The following is a 7,129-nucleotide window of genomic DNA, read 5'->3' on the forward strand; positions in this document are numbered from 1 at the left end:
TGTAAAATTTTTTTCTGCTACTTTGCTTAGGAACTCTCAAAAAAAAATCTCTTTTCCCATCTTCTACTTTTATTTAATGTGTTTTGTCTCTAACTCTTCAGAAAATCTTGGGATTGCCTCAGTGCATTTGCTGATGTGGAAAGCTTGAAAACCAAGACAAGTAATTTATTTTGTGGCAGTTTTAGGAACTCCCTAGCTCATCACTGTGATTCAAAATTTGCTTCAGTTGTACTTTCTTTTCTTAGCCTTTTCAAGAAGTCAGTGCCCAGTCCTTTCAAGGCAAGGATGGTCACTCCCCACTTAATCATGCTCCCTCTTACGTAAGATCCTGCTTTATAAAATATGTCCTATTATTGTCCTTATTTAATAATTTATGTAATTTCTGTTAATATGAGGGAAACAGCAAAGGCTATGATTAACAAGTCAGTACAAATGCAAATGCACAAGAGTGAAAGTCATCCAAGTGCAAGGCCTTGAGAAGTCACTTACAAAAGGCACTAGATTAAGAGGAAAAGCATTTTTGTGGTCAGGACTCAGCAATTTTGAAGTGTGCCATTGTTGTGGGACATAGAAGATATATGAGCTTTGCTTTAAAGCCATGCCCAGACATCTTGATGAGAAACTGTCTTCTGGGCTCAAGATTAGGTGAACCTCCCAACCTGGAAAGGCAGAGGTGCATCTATACACCCTGCAGACTAAGCCTGAATGTCGTGCTCAGGACATGATAAACACAAATATTCATGATGTAAGACTAACTCACTGGATTTCATTTCCTAAAACACAGAATTGCATATTTTTAGATATAACCTTGTTTCTGAACATTTTCCAGTGGAAAAATTCTATTAATAGGATACGTAAAACCTTTGCAACTTTCTATATTAGACATTAAAATATGATCTATAGAATAAGTTTAGAGAATCTGGAACAGTGATGTTACCATAACTTATGAACCAAGAGGATCTGCATTCATCTAAGTAATGACTACTTAGAATTTTTGTCACTGAATTTATGCTACCTATCATTAGAATCATTGAAGCTAGGAAAGTAAAAGACTGACTAAATATTAATGTATTATTTTGGCCACTCCTGGATTATTAATTGTAATATGATAGTGCTTTATCAAAATTAATTCTAAAAGCAAAAACTGACAGTTGTGAACATGAGGAAAATGCTACAGAAAAAATTATGTGCTGAAATAAAGCATTTTCAAACACTCCCACTGCATTTCTTCTGCCAGTAGAAATATGAGTAAAGGAACCTGCTTCCTTTCAGCAACAATAACACAGGCATTGCCCAAAATGCTTCTCCCATTTTGTAGGGAACACCAATCACTCAGTTCCTACTTCTGACAGTAGTAATGCAGATTTAAGTCAATCAGATTACCCTAAAATTAAAATACAGGCTCAGTTAAGTTATCTCAGGAACTTAAAGTGTTTATTTATGAAGGATTTTTAAAGCTGAAATCTGAAATTAGACTGAAAACCTTGCTCTACTGACTCAGTGAGAGAAAAATAATTTACTTAAGTGGAACAATGTTCTAACCCCTGTAGTCCATTCACAATACTTAATTTGCTTTTACACCAAAGTTTGGTCATCACTTTACTTCCTTACTGTAGTTTCTTTTCCACATTATTCTATCTCTTCTCTTTTTCCAGCAGTGAGATAAATATTTTTCCTGCCTATGGTACTAAAATGTTACAGAGATGTCAGAAGAGCTGCTGAAAAAATTCTTGAGGCTAACACTATTTCATTAACTCTTTGTCCTTGATTTCTCACTTTTTTTTTTTTGTGAATTCTGTATTTCATGTACAAAATGCATATCACAGTAACTGGTTACTCTGAAAAAGTGATTGTATAAAAATGGAACAAATAAGATATCCTGCAAATGCTTGATTAAGTCAAGTTACAAATTTCAGTACTTCTTTTCAGAACTACCATATTTTCTAGAAACTGATAGCTGATTTCTAGAAATCATTTATCCAGTTCTTCTTCATTATTAATAATTATCCGGATGATATTTTTGTCTTAGAAAATATTCATCTTCTAAAATGAAGTAGAAAAAGAAATAGATCTCAAAAATATTTTTATAGTATTCTGAGATTTAGCTGTCCCAAGGGTTCATATGGGATATAAAATGTTGGAAAATTGATTGTACTGTTTTGCAATGCAGTGCTAAACACTCATTGTTGACAATGAGTGTAAAAATACACAGTCTAAAATCCACCGAAATATTTTTGTTCTTAGCATAAGTATTTGTTAAGCTGTTGGCACACTGAAGTTAACAGTTCTTCATTCCTCCTCAGCATCATTACCTTTATGTGGTCACCCCTCAGATGTCTATTACATTTCTCTTCACACTGCCTCTTAGAAGGATGGGAGTTCTAAGATCTTCATTTTACAGTTTTGAAGGGGATTCTTAGAGCAGAGATGAACCCAAGAGGGAATCCCAAGGAATCTCCAAGTTAACACATGTTATTATACCATGCCTTCATGGGAGTCCTGACAGTCAACATTGCTTTTTTTTTTTTTTTTCTCTTGCTCATCCTTCATTTTGTCTCCTTTGTTGGTTTGTGCCAGTATAACATGAAGGTATATAGCACAGCAAGCAGCCCATTATGCAGCATAAATATTTCACTGAAAGCTGCCTTTCTCAGATTTTTTTTAAAGATAGAAATATAAAATTATATAGCTAAATAGTTATATATAGAGGGATGTAGCGCATGGGAGAGGAATTAAAGGCAGAGTAAATGCAACACAAAAAGCAAAAGGGGAGATGACAGGAAAATATGGTGAGGGTCTGGAGGAGGAAAACTGAAAACTGGCAAAAGTTTGAGAAGAAGTAAAAAGGAAAAGAAACATAACAGAAATTACAAACTCAGAAGGAGAGAAGGGGAAGGCAAAGTGGGAGAATTCATTTAATGTATGATTTAATATAGTCTATAAAGATTTTCTACAGTTTTGCACAAGCAGGGATTCAAACTATTCCAGTTAATATAAGTCAATATATTGTGTGTGAACAGTTTTCCTTTCTTTCTCTTCCCCAAACCCCTTATGAATTCAAAACATTTAAAATAAAATTATTCTCATTTGTGTGGAATTACCTCTATGTTTAATGTTTTCTGTTACTCAAAGGAATTTGAAAACATGTTAAATAAATAGTATTATAAACAAATCATTTTTCTCTGTGTGTCTTTATCTATTCCTCTTCTTGACCTCTTCTACAGCAATGAATCAGAGGTATGCACCATTTCTAGGCAGCTATTGCCTTGCAGCCCCAAAACCAACAGAAAAAGTCTTAAAATGGGTAAAAAATGTTTCACAATGACCATCACAGAGGCTCTTTTGCACTTGGGCCAGAAACACAGCTAATATCCCCACAGAAATCCCTGTCTGGAAATGGCTTAGATTGATTTATGTGTCTGGTAGCAAACTCCAGTGAGATGGGAGTTGGGAAAGCTGACACTGACATGTCACTGTACTGTACCCCTGTTGCTCCTCAGGTGACTCAACACGTAAAATGGCAAACTGCACCAGCATATAAAATAAAGTATCCTTGTGAGCTCCTTCATACTCACAATGGGACCTATTTAGACTGTTGCCCAAAATCAGCAATGTGTGGGAGAGTACGTAATAGGTCAGCAGGAGATCAGGCTGCCTTTGGATCCAGCATGACTACTGATCCAAATTCTGCATGGATGCTTCAAAGCAAAGTTTTTGCTCCTACATTAAAAGGAGTTTTACTATATGCTTTCTGTGCTAAGATGATGTGCTAATGATGGCACAAAGAATTGTAAGAAACCAAGGATTTATTAAATTAAAACAAATTAAACTGAAGGATAAAAAGTTAAACTTCATTGTGTGCAGAATTGGATGTATTTTAAATCATGGCTAAAATGTAAGGATTTCATCAAGGTTATCCTTTACCCTGAGCTTCTGGCTTTGGTGATAGATACAAAAGGAACTCTGTTCAATAATGAATGTTCTTGTGTCATAGGCTACCATCTACGGTGCTATTTACTCTTCCTATATAAGGCTCTTGGCAGCCATAAAAGTGTTACTACTCAGGGTAGAAAACAAAGCAAAAACAAAACAAAAAATACAAGAAAAGTAATTATTAGCAATGAATGCTGAGTGTAGCCTATCTTAGGCTTGGAGCCCAGAGATCGAGGGATGTAGAGCTAAGTCAACAGGTGACCATGTGGTTAGCACTTTAGCAACGATAATAATTTGCAATAATAATGTAATGAACAAAGATGGGGTGAAGGCAGAAGGATTAAAGGAGAGCACGCAGCATACATAAGCCATGTTACATCTAGCAAATTCCCAGTGCAGCTGCTTCAGGGATATTAAGCCTCCTGCAGACAGCTGCATCCCCCTGTTGCCATCTGTGGCTTGCATCCCTGGTGCTACCACTGCTGACGACTTGCACACTTGCAAAGGCCTAACCCTCCATCAGCAGAAAAGATCTGCTCCCACACCTTCTTGCAGGGAGCATGGCTGCCACCTGATCCATAGGATACAAGGGCTTTCCTGAGGTTTAATCAGCTGTTAATTAATCCTAGGACTGATGGCTAGAGAGAGGAATGCCTTGCCAGCTGAGACGTCAGATGGGAACATAGGGTAGGCATTAAGTTATCAGTTTTATTAGACAACACTAATCTCATTGGTACAGACTTGCTAATCACACTTCAGGAGAAAGTTTTATTACAAATGGTCTGAGAGGAATCTGAAATGGGTCACATTTTAAACATAGGCCAATGTAAAACAATCCGAATCAAAGTGGATCAACTGACTTCTGAACGACTTCCAAATGCACACAGTGAAATAGTTCAGAAACAGATGATTTTTAAACACTTTTCCCCTTTTTTCAGTCTCGCCTTCAGTCTGTTAGGGCTCACAGTCAAAGGCTTATTGTGCCATTGTTACCCCTTGCTACCCATAAAAAGGCTTTCCCATCTCAGTTAAGGCCCAGTGTGCTGTCTGCTCCCTGTTCTTCTTGAATAGACCCTCATTCTCCGCTTGTGTGCCTCTCTAACTTGCGCATCACGAGCAACTCACCTCTGTGTGTTCTCAACACCTTTTAGGAAACAAACTACTTCCCTAAACCTCCATGGGCTGCTCTTGGCCTGGTATAGCAGCCAAGGAAAGGGAAACATAAGCAGGCAGCCTTCTCTCCTAAATCAGCGGGGCTGGTTCAACGTGCTGCTTTTACATGGTAATCCACAAACAGGCATCCAAACTCATGGGCTGGCTAACATGGATGGTCATTTGAATCTAAAAAAAAAAAAAAGGGATCCTCCCATGGTATTTCTAATTGTATCAGCCACACAGCTTGCTGTCATGGGCCCAATCACAATACTGTAGAAATGAAAGCCATGCAAAACAAGGTACTACCAAATAACATGTATATGCTTTATTTACTGTGAGTAAACCAAATCTGAGCTTGATAGTTTATATGTCACAGTGACTCCATGCATGAAACGTGTGACACCGTCAGGCCCTAAAATACCAATTCAAATCAGTTAAGCATTGTGCTCTGAAAATCTGTTATCCAACCAAGCAAAAATTTTAAAAATCAACGTGATAGAAGTTTTATATTTAAACTTGCCATAATGCAGCCATACAGAGTGCTCCAGACCAGAGTGCATTGTATCAGTTGAGTCTGGAGTACAGCACAGCTGTTTTCAGAGCTCTGGAGCAGCACCAAACAGGGCAAGAGGATACAAATTGCTGGAGTTTTGAGAGTCGTTAAGCCCACAGATCTCAACGTGTGAAGTGCTGGATCAGAAGTCCTAAAGAAGTCTTATACTCCTAGGATGGACAATATGAGCAGCTCTGAAGGACACTTCTTAAATAAATGTCTAATGCAAAGCATTATCCCTGCTGTTCTCCATCCAGGCTTAACTTCAAGATTCAACACCTCAAATATGCCTCAAGGCTACAATGTAAGACTTAGTTGCAGGCCTAACCTGTTTACAGTCCCTGGGAACAAAAGGATGACCTTGATTTTGAATGACACTTCTATTTTAACTCCAGAAGTTGGAAATGTGTTTATTTGACAAGACCTGCAGCTGAAGCAAATGCAGCACCTTACTTGCTGTTCAGATTTTCCTTCTATGCAGCAGTTTAGCCTAAGGCCTGATTAGGATTCTTTTAGGGTGATTGGATATGGTAAGCTCCTGGAATAGCACTAAGCCAGTGTAATTGGAAGAGGTCTTAGAAGAGATACAGCTTCTTAATGACATATGGTCAAAAGGTTACTTTGAAAACAAGAGGTCTTTCTGACTTCAGTTTTCAGGTCTACAATTTCTTCTGGACTCAACCTGTGGTTCTGAGACTTTCTTCTAAAGGATGAATAAAAGAAGCAAAGCTCTTGAATACTTACTTCATGTGATAGAATAGTGTATTGGAGCACTGAAAATAGCATTTTAATGCCTGGGACCACTGTATTTTACTGCTTAATGTTATTAAGACTATTGATAAAAGATTTCTTTATATCAGTCATTAATTTCTGATACACAATATATCATATATATGAACCACAATTTCATTTACCATTGAACTGAAATAATCCTAGAATAGATAAAGCACAGAATAAAATTGGATAAGACAAAATAGGTGAAGAAAAAATAATTTTATACATTTCTGAAGACAGATAACATTGATGTTGCAGGGAGAGGCAGATATAAATGAGAATTACTAATATTGATCACATTTAAAGGTATGATTCAATCACAATATGGTCAGAATCTTGCTTTTATGCAAAAATGGATATGTACAGCATCACCTGTTTAGAAATAATAGACCAAACTGATATTTATTTCTCTGAAGATTTCTCCCCCAAATTAAATAGCAGAAGCAGAGAGCTCTGGAGGGAGATAGGTACTGCAAATGCATAAGCAAAGACAGAGGTCTTTGGTAAAATATGCAATTTCCCTGACTACAGTATAAATCATGATCTTTGAAAACCTTAGCTTTAAGGAAAAATACTATTCTACTTCATTTCATATAGGAAGCCTATAATATATTCTCCTTTAAAGTTTTTGACAAAAATAGTTGACAAAATCATCCAAGGTTGTTTTATGATGCAGCCTACTACATGAAAGGCAAAACAGAGAGCAATCTGCTG

Source organism: Camarhynchus parvulus, chromosome 3 (genome assembly GCF_901933205.1).
Source record: "Camarhynchus parvulus chromosome 3, STF_HiC, whole genome shotgun sequence".
Taxonomy (NCBI): Eukaryota; Metazoa; Chordata; class Aves; order Passeriformes; family Thraupidae; genus Camarhynchus; species Camarhynchus parvulus.